The sequence below is a fragment of the Arachis ipaensis genome, chromosome B5, assembly GCF_059453495.1.
Source record: "Arachis ipaensis isolate K30076 ecotype BB chromosome B5, ASM5945349v1, whole genome shotgun sequence".
In the NCBI taxonomy this organism is placed as follows: domain Eukaryota; kingdom Viridiplantae; phylum Streptophyta; class Magnoliopsida; order Fabales; family Fabaceae; genus Arachis; species Arachis ipaensis.
In genome coordinates this window covers 113,951,665-113,972,265 of record NC_142440.1, presented here as the reverse complement: position 1 = coordinate 113,972,265, position 20,601 = coordinate 113,951,665, and the positions used below count along the sequence as shown (strand labels likewise).

Genomic DNA, 20,601 nt, shown 5'->3' with positions numbered 1-20,601 from the left:
TAGTATCTATATGAAATTGGTGAAAACAAATAATCGAATTCCCAAACAAGTGTAGACAAATAGGGCTAAGTAAGGAGGTAATGCATTACAACCAAAATCTAAAGAATTGATTCAAGACATCAAAATGAAGCAACTTGCAAGAATACATGATATGAGGCATGGAAACATAGAGTTAAGTAATTGAACCCTCACTAGGTGTGTATACACTCTAGTCACTCAGTGTTTAGGGGTTTAATCACTCAAGTCTCTTCTAATCATACTTTCAAGGAATTGCTTTTCATCTAACAATCAACAACAAGTGATGTATGAATGCAATTATCATGAGGACTTCATATGGTTGTAATGGGGTTAGGGTAAAGGTGGGATAGTTATGGTTAAGTGGACTAAAATGATTGAATCCTTGATTAGTTTAAGTATCCAACTTAACCTATGTCAACCAAATCACAAAAATGCATTCTAACCACCCATTACTTCTTTTCACTCACATTCATGCCTTAGTTTCTATTCAAAACACATATGCATTCCTTATTCATTTTTTTCTTTTCTTTTGGAGCAACCTTTGTTCCCTCTTATTATTTTTTCCATTTCATTTTATTTTATTTTCTATTTCTTTTTTTTTCTTATGACCAATACATATGGTTAAAGTAAATTGACACATGAATGTGCACCCATTTTCAAAATTTTTTTCCTTCAATGCATACCCAAAATATATTATTTTTTTTCTTTTCTTTTCTACCAAAGTTCCTTCCAAAGATTTTCCCACACTTGAATGAAACACACACCTCAACCTAAGCTAATCAAGGATACAATCCAAGGTAAATTCATGGTTTTTCGCTTAAGATTGTAATGTGGTGCTATTACGAACAATGGGGTCAATTAAGGCTCAAAGGGGTTAACAAAGGTAAATGCATGGGTAGGTCTATATGGGTGAGTGAGTTATGCACAGATGGCCTCAAACATGCTAAATGCATTCAAGACATCAAACATCGGAAATAAAGAATCAAGCAAAACTAAGATTACAATCATAGAAGAGATATATCACATAATGAATAAAATTAGTGGTTAAAAGATGTAACCACTCATTCAAGCTTAACAACTCACAAGGTATTTTTTCTTTACTCTTCTATGTTCTAAAAAAGAAATCATTCAAGCAAGTTTGAAAACAATTTTCTCAATCAATTCAATAGAATGCCCTTGAAACAAAATTCTTGGGAAATTTGTTGTTTTTCACCAAAATTTATTTCCTATATGTATGTATGATGTGATAGATGCAAAATTTTTCAAAATTTCTTAGTTTTTTCCTTAATTTTCAACAAGCAAAAAGTAACATGAACAATTAGGATCAAGATAAACTAGGCATAAGCTATTCACATCATCCAATCACAATCTATAACTGTACTATATACCAAGCAAACAAGCTCAAAACATATATATATATATATTCATAATTAAAATGCAATACCAAAAATAACTAGAAGCAAGCCAAGCTAATATATATATACATCAAAGTACTAAATAGTAGCAAAAAGTAAAGTGCTGCCAATATCTGTAAAAGCATAATAAAACTGAAAATAACTGAATAAGAGTGTTCAGGAGAGAATGTTTACACCCAAAATATTGTAGATCCTCCCCTACACTTAAATCATGCACTGTCTTCAGTGCTCAAAATAATCAATTGGGGGAGAATCAACCATGAGAAGCTCCACTGTCAGATGGTGGTGGGTGATGATGACGCTGATAAACAATGAGGGCTCCGGATGTCACTGGGGTGGTCTCGGCTACCGGCTGCTCAACTGCCTGGTCAGCTGTCTCGACTGCCATCTCAACTGTCAACTCGGCTCCAATTGCCAGCTCCTCAAATCTAGGCTCTTCAGCTCTATGCTCCTTAGCTCTGGGCTCTGCCGGTCTCTGCTCAGGTGTCTGGACTGCCTGGCCAGCTTCAGCTGCTGGCTCCTCAGATGCAGGCTCTGCGGCCTCAAGCTCTGGTGTATTTGAAGGAGGTGGCCCAGGGTCTCTACCCTCAAACTTCGCCACTATCCATTGGAAGCGGCGAGTGTTGCGGCGTTCAGATCAGTGGATGGCCTGAAGGATCTCCAGACACAGCTCATATGGTGTCTGGGGTTGGGGTGTGGGTGCGGGTGCTGTAGGAGGTGCTGAAGGCTCTGCTGCTGTTGATGGAGGCTTAGTGGTCTTCTTCTTCTTCTGAGGCGGCCCGTCATAATCACCGTATGGCAAAAAATGGCTACTTACTCATGTAGACAAACGTTCGGTCTGTTGGGCGTCTCTCTACACCAGATAGAGCTGCTAATCTGGTGATCAACGATGGAAAGGGAATGTTGAATTTCTGCTGTTGGTTCACCTTACACATCGACTCTTTGATAAGGGGAACAACAGAGATCCTCTTCCCTTCCAGAATAGCCCACAGCAAAACTGCCACACGGATTCTGATATGCGTGGCATGCGTGCTCAGAAGAATGTAGTCGGCAATGATCTGCTGCCAGATCCTTGCCTCTGGATTGAGGTCAGTGCATGTAACACTCAACAGGACTGCCTGTTCTCCCTTGCTGTATTCCCATCTAGCCTCAGGCTGGCCAATCTTTTCCAGGACCACATCCAAAGAAATCTTGCCTATTGTCACGTCCTTCATTATTCCAGTGTAAGCGTCTCGAGATGGAGGAATATGCGGAATATCCAAGAGGGCCTCTAAAGCAGTATCAGAGGTGTCCAAGGTGACACCTCTTAGAAAAATAGTTTGGGCATTCCTCTTTAGGAAATTTGTGTAAAATTCCTTGACCTGGTGTTCGTTTACCTCCACCGGATCGAATTTTACGAATTCCCAATGATAAAAATTTAGTCTGTTAAGGATCTGATCCGCATATTTCTCAGGCAGGTTGAGCTTTTTCTCATAATGAAAGGCCCATTTTTCTAGTTTCTTGTACTGTTCTTGGGCTTCAGCATTTATGAATGTGTCTGGTTGGTTACTTGGAGGCACAGGAGGAGGACGAGGCAAAGGATTGGCTTTCTCCTTTTCTTTGCGGGCCATTCTGAAAAAGACAAAAACAGAAAACAACTCAGAAAAAACAGAGAAAAATCACAGAAGGAAGAAGAAAACAGTTAAACAATTCAATTAAGAGCTAGTCAGATAAATAAACACTCAATCAGGGGAAAACATGTATAGAACAGTTGAATGCTCAAAAGAAAATGCGCTTCCCCAAAATCAAGCAACCTAAGTTTCATATGCATGGGTGAACAAACAATGAAAGCGTATATATGTCTTAGGTGCATTATGTAAGTGAATTGAATTGAAAGAAATTGATTATTGCAATTGTGCCCTGAGGATTGAAAGATTTTGGAAAAATTGTCACAAAGGACAAAAATCAGAGTCACAGTGAAAGCATACGCATATTCATATTTAGAAGATAAGAAATGATCACATATACATAGCTTCTTGTCCAAAGCAATATCTGATTGAGAAACAGATTGAATTGCTCAAAAATTAAGGAAACAAGTTGCTATGTATATGGTCATTAAGGTTAAAGATACATGAATAAGCATTTGATCAATTCACATAGAGAGCAATATATGTACTGCTGCCAATGTCACCAAACAGGTTTCAAAATTTCAAGTTTAATTTTAGTTTAGTGTTGGCATAAAAAGCAATGGATAGTCAGCACATAATGCAGTAATTCAGCATGCTATGCACTTAAAAGTACCAAATAGAATGATGAAAGTTATAAATTTCAATCCAATTTGGTTTCAAGAACAAAATCAGCAATGAAGTGCACAGTTGGCTAATTATCGAAGGATGATATGCACAGCAAAAATTGACATCAAACAAGATAATCACAAAGGTAAAGTCAAGTTCAGTTTGATGTTTCAGCATGAACACAGAGTGCATTAACCAAATCATCTCAGGCAGCATTCACATTCAACAGAAAATTGGAACAAGTTCGAAACTGACGATGCAGAATGGAAAGAAAATCAAAAGCTATGATGATCAGACATAGAAGTTGAATAAAAAATTCCTATTCAGGCAACTTATCAAGCAGGTCATGTGCATCAGTGGAATAGCAGTCACAGTTCATATATAGCAGCACTCATAGCTCAGACATTGCATCAATTAGTCCAGAAAACAACCCAAAATACTTAGCCAGTATCAACATCTACATTCAATCCACTAAAACAAAAATCAACTAACCTATAACCACCTAATGACTAAAACAAAATTAAAGACAGAATGAGAAGCAAGTGAATTAAAGCAACAGAAAAATGGAACAGGAGCAGATAAAAGAGAAGAAGGTGGAACCTTCATTGCAGAAGAGAGGAATGGGAGAAAGGGAGGAATGAGGGTGGAGGGCGGTGAGGCACAGTCGCAGCGGCACAGAAGGTCGCCGCCGTTTATGGCTGGTCACTGGATTGGAGAGGCGTGGCCTAGGGCTCTGGCGGGCGCGATGGCTGAGACAGGGAAGAGAGAGAAGGGGGAATGTGGAAGAGAGAGAAGGAAAAAGGAAGAGAGAGAGAGGCACGGCGGCACGGGGGTCCGCCAGCGGTGGTTGGTCGCGGTGAAGGGAGGTGATGGTGTGAAGAGGAGGGGTTGGGAGGTTGAGAGGGGTTCAGAGAAAAGAAAAACAGGGAAGGAAAAGGTTTGGAAGGTGAAACGCGACCCTCCCCTTTTCGAATTAACGTTCGAAAAGGGACCTGTACGAACGCACAGGGTCGTGTGCAGACACACACAAGGAGAAGGAAGAGGGGTATGCGCTTGCACAAGGTCGTGCGGACGCTGCGAGCAGAAGGTGAATCACAGCCTGTGAGGATGCACAAGAAGGTGTGCGTTCACACAGATGGAGGAAAGGGGTTGGGTTCACATGCACAGCCTGTGTGGGCGCACAGAGCTATGCGCTCGCACAAGCGGGTTTCTTTTTTGGTGTGTGCGGCCACACACATGATGTGCGGTCGCACAGAAGGTAAAAAAGAGGGGTGTACACACGCACAAGCCGTGCGTATGCTGCAAACACAAGAACAGGAAAACAGGGGAGCTGTGCGCACGCACAAGGCTGTGCGGATGCACAGGTCTCTGTTCCTGTAATGAAAATTATGCCTCCAAGCCATCAATCTTGACATCCAAAACAGGTTTTCAAGTCCCAAAACAGCACAAAAACTCCCAAAAACACATTATTCTACTATAATTACTTAACAAACATCAAAATAAAACCAACTAACCAAGCAAAATAACCAATTTATTCATGAAATAACAGGTAAAAGAGAGAAAGTTAGAAGGATATTACAATGGTGGGGTGTCTCCCACCTAGCACTTTAGTTTATAGTCCTAAGTTGGACTTGGTGAGGAGATCTTTCTTAGGGTGGCTTATGCTTCCACTCCTCCTTGAATCTCCAACCAAGTTTGATATTGATTCGACCTCCAGTGTCCCAAATGAATTGCATCAAACTCCTAAGAGACTTCAAGCTAGCAACTAGGATCCTTAAGTATTGATTCTTGAAATTAATGCCTGGATCCCATTCTGGAGTTCCTCTATCACCATTAATATGCTTGTGCACTCTCCGAAATCCACTATCTTGACTCTTGCACCAAAATTGAGCTCCAATTGTTAGATTGACTCCTTGGGTGAACTTTCCATTTCTTGGCCAATCAACATTCTTCTCTTCACCATCCACTACTCCAAGAAAGGTTCGAATTGATCATCCGTTTCCAAAACGGCATATTGATATGGGCCTAGAAATCTTGTTAGAGAAGTCTTTACCCGCTCAATTCTTTCTTGCACAACTATCTTCACTTCTTGGCGAATAGAATCTCCCTCAACCTCTTTTGAGTCTTCTTCATCCTCACTCAAGTCAACAATTGGAGATTGTGTGAAGTCCACAGCAACATCTCCTTCCAAATCTAATAATGGAGGTTCATGAAGGTCATAGAAGAAATTACCCAAGTTGGACAAAAATCTTGAATGATGGAATCCTCTTGATCAATTCCTACCCACTCTTCATTTATCTCCCTTTGCACTTCATGTTGTGACTTGACGTCTTCTCCTTGATTTTGCATTTCTTCTTTCACTCCACACTTTTCACTTGGTCCCACGCATTCATCCACTAGAATTTCTTGCTTGTGGCATGAACGCAATGAAGCTAAATGACCCAAAGCTTTTGCTAAGATAGACATGACTTGCTCTTGCTTCTTCCGGAACTTTTATTTTTCTTGAATGAGCATGAAAAGTACTTTTTGTGTGGCTTGATCCATATATGAAGATGAAGATTGAGGTGATGAAGGTTGACAATCAAACTCATGAGGGTAAGGGCTTTGGTTTTGTATGTAGTGAGGGGATGGTGTGTAAGATTGGTGATTATAAAGGTAAGTGTTTGGGTTCCATTGGGGTGCATTGTGGTGATGGTGTGAAAAAAGTCATAGAGAAAATATAAACAAAATCCTACTAGGAAAAGCAACCAAACAACCAAAAGAGCTATTTACATTATTAACATATTTACAACAACCAAAAGATATAACACCGTTTGCATCCCTGGCAACGGCGCCAAAAACTTGATGCAAGCAAATTTGTCGGTTAAGAATTCCTTCTCGGTAAAGGAGAAATAGCCTCGTTGCAAGTATAGTTCTCAACCAACAAGTAATGCTCGATCAAAGTTTACAATTTCTAATCTAAACCGAGGGTCTTTCAACCTCGGGTCATTCTTCCTAGGATGCAATTGGAAGTGTTACTCTTTTGGTTGTTAGGGGGACAAAAGGGGTTTGTAACCAAAGAACTAAAGATTAAAAGAACTAAGCGATAAAAGAACTAAGAGATGCTCAAAATTGTAATTAATGCAAGCAAAGTGAAAATAAGATCAAAACTAGTGAAAATGCTATAAATGCAATGAAAGCCTTGACTTGGGAATGAGGATCCAAGGAATCCTATCATCACCATAACCACGACTATGGTAATTATGTTGAGTCAATCTCGCCTAGTCAACCCCAACCATTGAGGAGTAAGTCAAGCAAGCATAATTGACCTTAATCCATAAGTCCTAGCTAACTTACCAAACTAGTTGATAAAAAGCTAGCGTCAATGGAAACAATAGTCAACTAACTACCCAAGAATTACCACTAAATATCGGACATTATGACTCTAGTATCCTAGGAACTCAAACCACAAGCCAAGGTGAGAAAATCTACTCAAAACTTAAAGTTGGCATTTTCACAAACACCTTGTGTGCATAAAAGTAAAACATGGAAAATTGCAAGGAAAAATAGCAAACTAAAACCAACTACCAACAAAACCAAATATAGACGAGCAATCAAATATAAAGGAAGCATAAAATATTAAATTCATCAATCAAAAATTCAAAAACTCAAATTTTCAATTATACAAGTAACTTGAACCAAGGCAAATGAAAGTAAATGTGCTATAATTAAAGAACAAATTGAGAGTACTTACAATAAAGATGAGTAAAATCAAAGATCAAAACTTATATAAAATGCTACAATGGAAATGGAAATTAAATCCTAAGAGAGCATTTTCTACTCTACTCCTACTCCTACTCCTAAAACTATGAAAATTGTGTCTAAGTACTAATGAAAGTTTGTGTGTTAATATGTGTTGAATCCCCCTTATATAGCACTCAAAATTTGGGCCAAAAGCCCTCAGAAAATGCACAGCACGCGTTTCATTAATGCAGTCACATGTATGGACCTGTGCGGATGCACAGGTGTGTGCGTCCGCACACTTGGCTATTTTGGCTCCTGTGCATACGCACAGGTACTTGTGTGCATGCACGCATAGAAATTTCCACTTGTGCGTATGCACGTTGGCTTGTGCGCACGCACGCTTGGCTGATGCGGACTTGTGTGTACGCACGCTGGCTTGTGCGCACGCACACCTTGCTGTGTGTGCTTTTCCTTGTTTTCTTCATGTGTTCTCCCTTCTACATGCTTTCTTCCACTTTTGGTTACCCAATCTTGCCAAAATGACCTGAAATCACTCACAAAACATATCACGGCATATCGAATGGTATAAAAGTGGAATTAAATTACTCGATTTAAGCACAAAAATGCATGTTTTCACATTTAAGTCCAATTTAGGAATCAAACACCAAAGTATGCTATTTTGGTGCTTAAGTGTGAGTTTATGTGCTAGAATCCATCCAATTTAAGTCAAAATATATTATCAAATATGGACTCATCACCGTGCAACGTAGAAGACAAGGCGTACTACGTTGGGGGATAAAAAAAGATCCATGAGTACACATCTAGCATGCATACGCAAAAACATGGATAATTTGCCTATCATGCATACGTATCTGTCATGTATACGCATGATATCATCTTTCCGTGGGACGTAGGATTACAGCCATGGCACGCCAGAACCAAACAGAGAGCAAAATATTGATATACTAAAGGCAACGTGGGACGTGAAAGCCTTCACGTGGGACCTGAAAGCCTTCACGTGGGACGTGGACTTGTCATGTGCATGCATAACCAGGGCAAAAAGGAAGCATCATACGTACGGATGTAGCATGTGTATAGACAACAAGAGGTTTTTGAGGTGTCATGCATACGCATCTGGCATGCATATGCAGAATACCTGGTTCGTATGGGACGTGAGTTTTTCTATGTGCAATGCCATGGAGAAAACAGAGGCCAACATTGAAGGAAGAACAAAACCACATACCATGTGAGACACTCTACGTGCAACGTGAGCCAGCCAGAGTGAATTGGATTAAAAACAAGCTCTACGTGCAACGCAAAGTACCCACGTGCCACATGAGACTCTAGGTACCCTCCAGTTTCTTTGCCACATGTATACGCAAAGTACCCACTTGTGTGGTTGATTAAGGACTCAACTTAGGGCCACTAATCACAAGCATTAATTGAGGATTGCAAGAAGAAAAGATGGAGATCTTTGCTGAGAGGAAAATAGTTATGAAGAAGATTTGATTTTATTTGAATTATGATTCTATTTTAGTTTGAATAGGAAGTTTGTTTACAATTAGTATTTAAGGAGAGAAGTCACTCACGTCCTCTTCTCTTCGTCACTTTTTTCATAATTTTAGGTTTTCTTTGAAGACATGAGCAACTAATCTCCTTGGTTAAGATTAGGAGCTCTGTTAATTCCTATGGACTAATATTTTAGCTTTTCTACTTTTGATGAATGCATTGATATCTTTTTAGGAAAAAGTTTTCATTCTTCATCCAAAGAATTTGAATGTGTTGGGAAATAATTCTTCTCTGACTTGAATTCTTTTAATTTCTTGGAAAAGTTAATTAATTGAATTAAGCTTGAAAACTTATTTTCGCAATTCTTAGGTTTTAAAACTAAACTTGATAAGTGACATCGAATCAACTATGGGAGATTCTTATGAATTGTGTGGCGTATAAATCAGTGAACGTGCTTAACTCTTTTCTTAAGTAATTGGCTAAGGAATTAGAGATTAACTAGATTAAAGAGAAATTGAATTAACAAGGGATTGTGATTTAATTACTAATGATTTGCCATGGATGTATCTTTGCACGATCAAGGTGAAAGGTGAAAAGTATTGGTCTGGAAGTCTCAACATCTCTAAAACCTTAACTCTTTTAATCATATTATCCTTTAATGCTCACTGTTTGCTTTTGTTTACTTTGTTGTTTATGTTACAGCTTTCTAGAATAATCAGTTGACTATTTCTTGCTTAATCCATTAATCCTCATGGGATCGACACTCAGTCACCGTGAGTTTATTCCTTGGTACGACTCGGTGCACTTGCCGGTATTTTGTGGTTGTAAAATCTGCATCATAGCCTGGGAGGGCTCGAACCTGATCTCGTATTATGATAACTCGACTGATCATGCGAGTATCTGTCTTACGAGGTCCGGTTTCTGTAGCCCTTGCCTCACCGTCTGATCCGTTCAGACCGTGATAGGGTGGCCTCGGAAGTACTACCAAAGGGGTCGGGACACCATGAGTAGTGCAAAGATGAGTTTCTCGAGTCTGGAGTATCATGTCTCAGCATTTTTGAGGACTTTACTTATGAAGTACACGGGGCTCTATGTCCTTTGTTTCTCTTCTCGGATGAGAGCTGTTGTTAGGGCTTCCTTTGTTATGGATAGGAAGAGGTAAAATGTCTCCCCCGTTCTTGGTTTTGAGAGTATGGGGGGTTCTGCTAGTATTCTTTTGAAGTGATGGAAAGCCTCTTTGCATTTGGGTTCGCATTTGAAGCTTATCACTTTTTTCATGAGTTTGAAGAAAGGGATGGCTTTTTAGAAAGTGGCTCCAAGGAAACATGACTTTCTGCAAGTCGTTCTATTAGTCTTTGGATGTCCTTGAGATTTGTGGGGCTGCTCATATCAAGGATAGCCTTACACTTTTCTGAGTTTGCCTCTACTTCTCGTTGTGTAATCATGAAGCCCAAAAACATCCCATCCTCAATCCCAAAGGCGCACTTTTTTGGATTGGGTGCATTTGGTGCCTCCTTAATGTACCAAGTATGAGCTCTAGGTCATCAATGAGTTCCTCTCTGGTTTGAGTTTTGGCTAATATGTCGTCTAATGTAGACCTCCAGTTTGGTCCCTGAGAGATCTTTAAAAATCTTTGTGATGAGCTGTTGGTAGGTGGCCCTAGTGTTTTTCAATCTGAAGGGCATGACTGTATAGTAGTACGTGCCTTCCGGGGTTATGAATGCGGTTTTCTCCTCGTTTGTTCGCTCTATTTGTATCTGATTGTAGCCAGAGTACACATCCACTGGTGTTCCGAGATAGCGTCTACTAGTCCATCAATGTTTCATAGAGGGAAGGTGTCTTTTGAAGAAGCTTTGTTTAAGTCCATGTAATCGACGCACATTCGCAATTTGCCATTTGCTTTTTTTACTAGAACGACGTTGACTAGCTAGGTCGTATCGGGGAGTTCTCGGATGAAGCTCACTTCAAGTAGGCTCTTGACTTACTTTCTGACCTCGAACACTCGGTCTGTAGATATCTTTCCTCTTATTTATGCTACTGGCTTGGTGGTGTGCGAAGTTTGAACTCGGACAACTTTACCCCCAAGTGCACCGAGTCATCCAAGTAATACCTCAGGTGAGTGAGGATCGATCCCACAAGTATTGTTGGATTGAGCAAGTAATAGTTATCTTGTTGGGCTTAGTCAGGTGAACAGTAAAGAGAGTTGTTGTTGAAAATGCATAAGATAGGTAAATAGGAAATGCAAAAAAAGGTTGGTATAAAATAAATATAAGAAAACATTTAAGGTCTTGGAGATGTTTATCTTTTTGGATTAAAACTTCTTACTAACTATTTTAATAATGAATGATTCATTCTATGGAAAACTGTAAGTGATTAAACCCTAATTCCTTAGCAATTTAATCTCCTCTGATCCTCATCAAACGCCACTTTTATAGTCATTCAATTCGAATTAGGGGTGACGTTCAGAAAACTAGTTTATACCACAAATGTCCTAATCACCCCAGATCCCAGCTGAACAGATGTTCCCATGTCCCTAACTGGTTGTGGATTAGCCATCTAGGAGGTGTGTTCTCAAGCTATAGTTCAAGCTATCCCTTCCGAGACTCACCACAACTCATGTAGAAAAAAGATCATACTTCCGGTCCACCCAATTTCATTAGATTAAGAATGAAAACACACCGTAGAATTGAATCAAACATATGTTAAAATAGAAAAGTAATAATATTAATCCATAGAAATAAGTAGAGCTCCTAACCTTTACCAAGAGATTTAGTTGCTCATAACTTACAGAGAAAACAGGGTTCTGAAAAGTGCAGAAGGAAGAAGATTTCTAAACCTAAAAGATATTATTTTTAAATATAAAAATTACAAAGATAAAATATGATAACTAATAAGTGCTAAAATCCACTTGGAGGCTTGATGAGCGGATATTTTATACGCTTTTTGGCATTGTTTTCATATAGTTTTTATTATGTTTTATTTAAGTTTTATTATATTTTCATAAGTTTTAGTGAAAAATTCATATTTTTGGATTTTACTTTGAGTTTGTGTGTTTTATGGTGATTTTAGGTATTTTCTGGCTGAAATTGAGGAGCTTGAGCAGAAGTCTGATTCAGAAGCAGAGAAAGGACTACAGATGCTGTCAGGATCTGATCTTCGTGCACTCGAAGGAGCTTTTATGGAGCTACAGAGGTCCAAATGGTGCTCTCTCAAAGGTTATGAAAAGCTAACATCTAGGGTTTTCCAGAAATATATAATAGTCTATACTTTATTTCGGAAATAAAGGCCCAAAATTGGTGTTCAATGCCAGCCACCAGCCCCAATCCTGGTGTCCAGCGCCCACAAGGGAGCAACTGGAGTTCAACGCCCAAAAGGGGGTCCCTAGCCAGCGTTCAATGCCCCTAACGGATATTAGCACGTGGAAGACTCTCAACCTCAGCCCAAATACTCACCAAGTGGACCCTAGAAGTAGATTTTTGCACTGTCAACTTAGTTTATCTTATTTCTGTAATCCTTAGTCATTAGATTAGTATATATAGACAAGAGTTCACCCTTGTTAAGGACTCTTGCCCACTTTCATGTTTACCATTGTAATTTTCTATCAGCATGAGTCACTAAACCTCCTAGGTTAAGGTTAGGAGCTCTGCTGATTTCCATGGATTAATAAAAGTACTACTATTCTATTCAATTTGTGTGTGACTCTATTCTAAGATGTATCTTCGTTCTTCAACCTTATGAATGGGATGATCTGTGATACTCATCTTTATTCTACACGGGTTCAGTGTTAGTCTGTAACAGAAGATCACTAAACCACCAGCTTAATTATACATCTTTTAGACGGCTAATCCACGACTTTGTTGGGGACTTCTTGAGACACCAGTTTAGCCGAGGTATGGGGAGATTAGGGTCTTTATGGTAGAGGCTAGAACCAAAGGCGCAACATTCTCTGATCCGGAAGATTCGACCTTGTCTGTGGCATTTTGAGTAAGATCATCAAGGGGATGAACTGCAGGAGCTTCATCCTCATTCAAGTTGGGGGCACACTAAACATGGCGTTCGGCCTGAGGGAAGAAGATTGGCGGCCATTAAACCGACATTGATCACTTACAGCCTGCCATGGAAGGAATTACTCACTGTTGGAGAAAGACAGTAGGAAAGGTTGATCCAGAAGAATGAAGCATCTTCGAAGCCTCAACCGTTCTCTTATCACTGTTTTCACTCAAATTAAGTAATTTCATCCCTATTCATGTTTTATCCGTTTATCTCAACAAGCTATCTTTTCTAATCACCTGACTAAGATCTACAAGGTGTCCATAGATTGATTCAAAACAACAATCTCCGTGGGATCGACCCTGACTCACCTCAGGTATTACTTGGACGACCCAGTGCACTTGTTGGTTCAGTTGTGCAGAGTTAATTTCCGTGCACTAAGTTTTTGGTGCCGTTGCCGGGGATTGTTCAGATTTGACAAACTAACGGATTATCTTGTTGGTTAGATTAGGTACTTTTTAATTTTGTTTAAGTCTTTTATTTTCTTTTTTGAAAAAATAAAAAATTTTTCAAAAATATTTGCTTTTCTTTTTTATCTTTATCTTTTTGTTTGAGTCTTTTATTCTTGTTCTTACAAAAGTTTCGAATTTTATTACTTTCTTTCAAAAAAATTTTTCAGAAATAGTGTCTTTTGTTGAGTCTTGTGTCAATCTTTATGTTTGGTGTCCTTTGTATGTTCTTTGTTTCTTCAAAATTTTCGAATTGTTCTTTGTGTTCTTTCTTTGAATTCAAGTTGTTCCTGTTTCTTTTCTTGTTTGGATCTAAAAAGTTTTAAGTTTGGTGTCTTTTGGTGTTTTTCCTTTCAATTTTCAAAAATTTAGTATCTTAGATCTAAAAATTTTAAGTTTGGTGTCTTTTGGTTGTTTTTCTCTTTCTTGATTAATTCAAAAAATAAAAAAAATATTTTCTATCTTTGTTTCAAAATATTTTCGAAAACTCTAACAAAAATTTCAAATTTTAATTTCAAAATCAAAATCTTATCTTATCTTAATTTTAAATTTCAAATCTTTTCAAAAATAAAATCTTTTTCAAATCTTTATCTTATCTTGTTTTAAATTCAAATTTTAAAATTCAATTTTCAAAAATCTTATCTTATCTTAATTCAATTTCAATTTTCAAATATTCAAATTTTAAAATTCAAAATTTAAAATTCAAAATTCAAATTTCAAATTTAAAGATTTTTCAAATCTTATCTTATTTTCAAATATTTCTTAATTAGTTACTTGTTTTCTCTTTCTTCTTTTTCAAAACTTCTTAACTAATTCCTCTCTCTTCTATTTTCGAAAATTTCTTACTTCTTTCTCTCTCTTCTTTTTCAAAATTCATCATTCAATTTTCAAAATATTTTTAATTAATTAAGCTTTTATTTTCAAATTTAATTAATAAATAAAAATAAAATAAAAAATAATTTAATTCTAGTTTCTCATTACTTCTTTCTCCTACCTTTCTTTCACCATGAACCCAAATGGGAACGAACTGTTCAAAAGAACTTTGGGGTCCTACAAGGCCCCCAGTCCTAATTTCTATGGGTGAAGTATTAGTATACCTCTGATTGGAGCAAGTAACTTTGAGCTCAATCCTCAGCTCGTTATTCTGGTGCAGCAAAACTGCCAGTACTCTGGACTTCCACAGGAAGAACCTGCTGAGTTTCTGCCAAACTTTTTACAAATTACTGACATAGTACACACTGAGGGAGTAGATCAGGATGTCTACAGACTGCTACTTTTTCCCTTTTTTGTAAGAGATCAAGCAAAGAGGTGGTTAGATAACCAACCCAAATCTAGCTTGAAAACATAGAAGCAGCTAGTAGACAAGTTTCTGAATCAATACTTCCCCCCCTAAGGAAGTTGACCCAGTTGAGACTGGATATTCAAGGCTTCAAGCAAGAGGACAGTGAATCTCTTCATGATGCCTGGGGGAGTGGTGCACGAAATTGTGATGTCCAGGCTCAAACTATTCCTGGCACGTGAGCAACTTGGTACGCGTAATCGTGATTACATATTCATAATTTGTCACAACTTCGATACAACTAACCAGCAAGTGCACTGGGTCGTCCAAGTAATACCTTACGTGAGTAAGGGTCGAATCCCACGGAGATTGTTGGTATGAAGCAAGCTATGGTCACCTTGTAAATCTCAGTCAGGCAGATATAAAACAGTTATGTGGTTTTCGAATATTAATTAATAAAAAGTAGAGATAGAGATACTTATGTAACTCATTGGTAGGAATTTCAGATAAGCGAATGTAGATGCTTTTCGTTCCTCTGAACCTCTGCTTTCCTGCTATCTTCATCCAATCAGTCTTACTCCTTTCCATGGCTGGCTTTATGTGATACATCACCACTGTCAATGGCTACTTTCGGTCATCTCTCGGGAAAATGATCCAATGCCCTGTCACGGCACGGCTAATCGTCTGGAGGCATCACCCTTGCCAATGGCTTCATCTTATCCTCTCAGTGAATAATATGCTCATGCACCCTGTCACGGCACGGCTATTCATCTGTCGGTTCTCGATCATGCCGGAATAGGATTTACTATCCTTTTGCGTCTGTCACTAACGCCTTGCAATCGCGAGTTAGGAGCTCGTCACAGTCATTCAATCATTGAATCCTACTCGGAATACCACAGACAAGGTTTAGACTTTCCGGATTCTCTTGAATGCTGCCATCATTCTAGCTTACGCCACGAAGATTCCGGTTAAGAGATCTAAGAGATATTCATTCTAGCTTAATTCATGTAGAACAGAAGTGTTTGTCAGGCACGCGTTCATAAGGGAGAAGGATGATGAGCATCACACATAATCATCACCTTCATCACGTTCTTGGGTGCGAATGGATATCTTAGAAGAGAAATAAGAAGAATTGAATAGAAAACAGTAGTACTTTGCATTAATCTTTGAGGAACAACAGAGCTCCACAACTTAATCTATGGAGTGTAGAAACTCTACCGTTGAAAATACATAAGTGAAAGGTCTAGGCATGGCCGAGATGGCCAGCCCCCTAAAACGTGATCAATAGTCTCCTAAGATGAACAATGGATTAAAACTGAGACCAAAGATTAATGCAAAGTACTATTGTTTTCTATTCAATTCTTCTTATTTCGCTTCTAAGATATCCATTCGCACCCAAGAACGTGATGAAGGTGATGATTATGTGTGACGCTCATCATCCTTCTCCCTTATGAACGCGTGCCTGACAAACACTTCTGTTCTACATGAATTAAGCTAGAATGAGTATCTCTTAGATCTCCTAACCAGAATCTTCGTGGCGTAAGCTAGAATGATGGCGGCATTCAAGAGAATCCGGAAAGTCTAAACCTTGTCTGTGGTATTCCGAGTAGGATTCAATGATTGAATGACTGTGACGAGCTCCTAACTCGCGATTGCAGGGCGTTAGTGACAGACGCAAAAGGATAGTAAATCCTATTCCAGCATGATCGAGAACCGACAGATGAATAGCCGTGCCGTGACAGGGTGCGTGAGCATATTATTCACTAAGAGGATAAGATGAAGCCATTGACAAGGGTGATGCCTCCAGACGATTAGCCGTGCCGTGACAGGGCATTGGATCATTTTCCCGAGAGATGACCGAAAGTAGCCATTGACAGTGGTGATGTATCACATAAAGCCAGCCATGGAAAGGAGTAAGACTGATTGGATGAAGATAGTAGGAAAGCAGAGGTTCAGAGGAACAAAAAGCATCTCCATTCGCTTATCTGAAATTGTTACCAATGATTTACATAAGTATCTCTATCCCTTTTATTGTTTATTTTAATCTAATCAAGTATCATGTTTAAATCCGCCTGACTGAGATTTACAAGGTGACCATAGCTTGCTTCATACCAACAATCTCTGTGGATTCGACCCTTACTCACGTAAGGTTTATTACTTGGACGACCCAGTACACTTGCTGGTTAGTTGAACGGAGTTGTGAATTCAAATAGAGCCAATTATTAAATTTCACACAAATACAAAGAGAATGGTTCACAATTTCGTCCACCAAGTTTTTGGCGCCGTTGCCGGGGATTGTTTGAGTCTTCGGCAAGCTTTTGATCCGGTAACATCAGTGCCAGATTCCCTTTTGATCCGGCAACAGCACCAAGTTTTTGGCGCCGTTGCCGGGGATTGTTCGAGTTTGGACAACTGACGGTTCATCTTGTTGCTCAGATTAGGTAATTTTCTTTTTATTTTATTTTCAAAAATTTTTCAAAAATATTTCTAAAATTTTCTCATCTGTTTTCAAAAAAAATAAAAATGTTTTCAAAAATTTATTCAAAATTTTTAAGAATGAATTCTAGTGTTTCATGAAGCATGTGAAGCCTGGCTGGCTGTAAAGCCATGTCTAAATTCATTTGGACTGAGGCTTGCAATTTGTTATCAAGAGCAACTTAGTTGTTGCTCATCCACCTGCTGCTGATCCATGATCACCTGCTGAAGCTTGGCTGGCCATTGGCCATGTCTAGTGTTTTGGACCGGAGCTTTCATCGAAAGCTTGGCTGGCTAGTGAGCCATGTCTAATTTCTGGACTGAAGCTTCAAACTAAAGAGCATAAGATTCCTGGAATTCATATTAAAAATTTTGGAATCCTTTTTTCTTTCCTTTTTCAATTAATTTTCGAAAAAATCCAAAAAAATTAGAAAATCATAAAAATCAAAAAATATTTTCTGTTTCTTGTTTGAGTCTTGAGTCATATCATAAGTTTGGTGTCAATTGCATGTGCATCTTGCATTTTTTCGAAAATATCATGCATTCATAGTGTTCTTCATGATCTTCAAGTTGTTCTTGGTAAGTCTTCTTGTTTGATCTTGATGATTTTTTGTTTTGTGTCTTTTCATGTTTTTCATATGCATTCTTGAATTCTTAGTGCGTAAGCATTAAAGAATTCTAAGTTTGGTGTCTTGCATGTTTTCTTTGCATTAAAAATTTTTCAAAAATATGTTCTTGATGTTCATCATGATCTTCATAGTGTTCTTGGTGTTCATCTTGACATTCATAGCATTCTTGCATGCATTCATTGTTTTGATCTAAAAATTTCATGCATTGCATAATTTTCACGTTTTCATAAATATTCAAAAAAATCAAAAAAAATATCTTTCCCTTTTTCTCTCATCAAATTCGAAAATTGAGTTGACTTTTTCAAAAAATTTTAAAAATCAAATTGTTTCTCATGAGTCAAATCAAATTTTCAATTTGAAAATCTTATCTTTTTCAAAATCTTTTTCAAAAATCAAATCTTTTTCAAAATTCTTAATTATTTTCGAAAATTCCAAAAATATTTTTCAAAAATCTTTTTCTTATTTTTATATCAAATTTTCGAAAATAACATAAACAATTAATGTTTTGATTCAAAATTTCAAGTTTGTTACTTGCTTGTTAAGAAAGATTCAAACTTTAAGTTCTAGAATCATATCTTGTGATTTCTTATGAATCAAGTCATTAATTGAGATTTTAAAAATCAAATCTTTTTCAAAACTAATTTCAATCATATCTTTTCAAAAATATCTTCTTATCTTATCTTTTTCAAAAATATCTTTTCAAAATATCTTTTCTAACTTCCTAACTTCTTATCCTTTCAAAATTTGTTTCAACTAACCAACTAACTTTTTGTTTGTTTCTTAACTTTTTCAAAACTACCTAACTAACTCTCTCTCTCTCTCATTTTCGAAAATATCTTCCCCCTTTTTCAAAATTTCTTTTTAATTTATTAATTATTTTTTTTTAAATCTTAATTTTCGAAAATCACTAACATTTTTCAAAAACTATTTTCAAAAATCACTAACTCCTTTTCAGAATTAATTTTCGAAAATTCCCTCCTTCTCTCTCATCTTATTTTATTTATTTATTCATCTACTAACATCTCTTCCTCACATCATCACCAAATTCGAACCCCCTCCTCTATCTGTGTTCAAATTTCTTCTTCTCCTTTTCTACTAACAATAAGGAACCTCTTTACTGTAACATAGAGGATTCCTCTTCTTTTCTTTTTCTCTCCTCTTTCTTACGAGCAGGGACAGAGAAAAAGGCATTCTTGTTGAAGCTGATCCAGAACCTGAAAGGACTCTGAAGAGAAAATTAAGAGAAGCTAAATTACAACAATCCAGAGACAACTTGATTGAAAATTTCGAACAAGTAAAGGAGATGGCAGCCGAACCCAACAACAATGCAAGGAGAATGCTTGGTGACTTTACTGCACCTAATTCCAATTTACATGGAAGAAGCATCTCCATTCCTGCCATTGGAGCAAACAACTTTGAGCTGAAACCTCAATTAGTTTCTCTGATGCAGCAGAACTGCAAGTTTCATGGACTTCCATCTGAAGATCCTTTTCAGTTCTTAACTGAATTCTTGCAGATATGTGATACTGTTAAGACTAATGGAGTAGATCCTGAAGTCTACAGGCTCATGCTTTTCCCTTTTGCTGTAAGAGACAGAGCTAGATTATGGTTGGATTCTCAACCTAAAGACAGCCTGAACTCTTGGGATAAGCTGGTAACGGCTTTCTTAGCCAAGTACTTTCCTCCTCAAAAGCTGAGCAAGCTTAGAGCTGATGTTCAAACCTTCAGACAGAAAGAAGGTGAATCCCTCTATGAAGCTTGGGAAAGATACAAACAGTTGACCAAAAAGTGTCCTTCTGACATGCTCTCAGAATGGACCATCCTGGATATATTCTATGATGGTCTGTCTGAGTTATCTAAGATGTCATTGGATACCTCTGCAGGTGGATCCATTCACCTAAAGAAAACGCCTGCAGAAGCTCAAGAACTCATTGACATGGTTGCTAATAACCAGTTCATGTACACTTCTGAAAGGAATCCTGTAAGCAATGGGACGCCTATGAAGAAGGGAGTTCTTGAAGTTGATACTCTGAATGCCATATTGGCTCAGAACAAAATATTGACTTAGCAAGTCAATATGATTTCTCAGAGTCTGCATGGAATGCAAGCTGCATCCAACAGTACTCAAGAGGCATCTTCTGAAGAAGAAGCCTATGATCCTGAGAACCCTGCAATAGCAGAGGTGAACTACTTAGGTGAACCTTATAGAAACACCTATAACTCAACATGGAGAAATCATCCAAATTTCTCATGGAAGGATCAAAAGCCCCAACAAGGCTTTAATAATGGTGGAAGAAACAGGTTTAGCAATAGCAAACCTTTTCCATCATCAACTCAGCAACAGACAGAGAACTCTGAACAAAATACTTCTAATTTAGCAAATCTAGTCTCTGATCTATCTAAGGCCACTGTAAGTTTCATGAATGAAACAAGGTCTTCCATTAGAAATCTGGAAGCACAAGTGGGCCAGCTGAGTAAAAGGATCACTGAAATCCCTCCTAGTACTCTCCCAAGCAATACAGAAGAGAACCCAAAAGGAGAATGCAAGGCCATTGACATAAGCGCCATGGCCGAACCTGTGAGGAGAGGAGAGGACGTGAATCCCAAAGAGGAAGACCTCCTGGGACGTCCAGTGATCAATAAGGAAATTCCCTCTGAGGAACCAAAGGAATCTGAGACTCATCTAGAGACCATAGAGATTCCATTAACCCTCCTTATGCCCTTCATGAGCTCTGATGAGTATTCCTCTTCTGAAGAGAATGAGGATGTTACTAAAGAGCA

At 38.1% G+C, this 20,601-nt stretch overlaps 1 non-coding gene across 1 annotated transcript; it reads right to left on the bottom strand.

Moving 5' to 3' along the window:
* Positions 1-19,519: 19,519 nt before the first annotated feature.
* Positions 19,520-19,623, bottom strand: LOC148565418 (small nucleolar RNA R71). Its single transcript, XR_015884562.1, has one exon. It is a non-coding gene; the product is annotated as a small nucleolar RNA R71 (small nucleolar RNA).
* Positions 19,624-20,601: the final 978 nt, after the last annotated feature.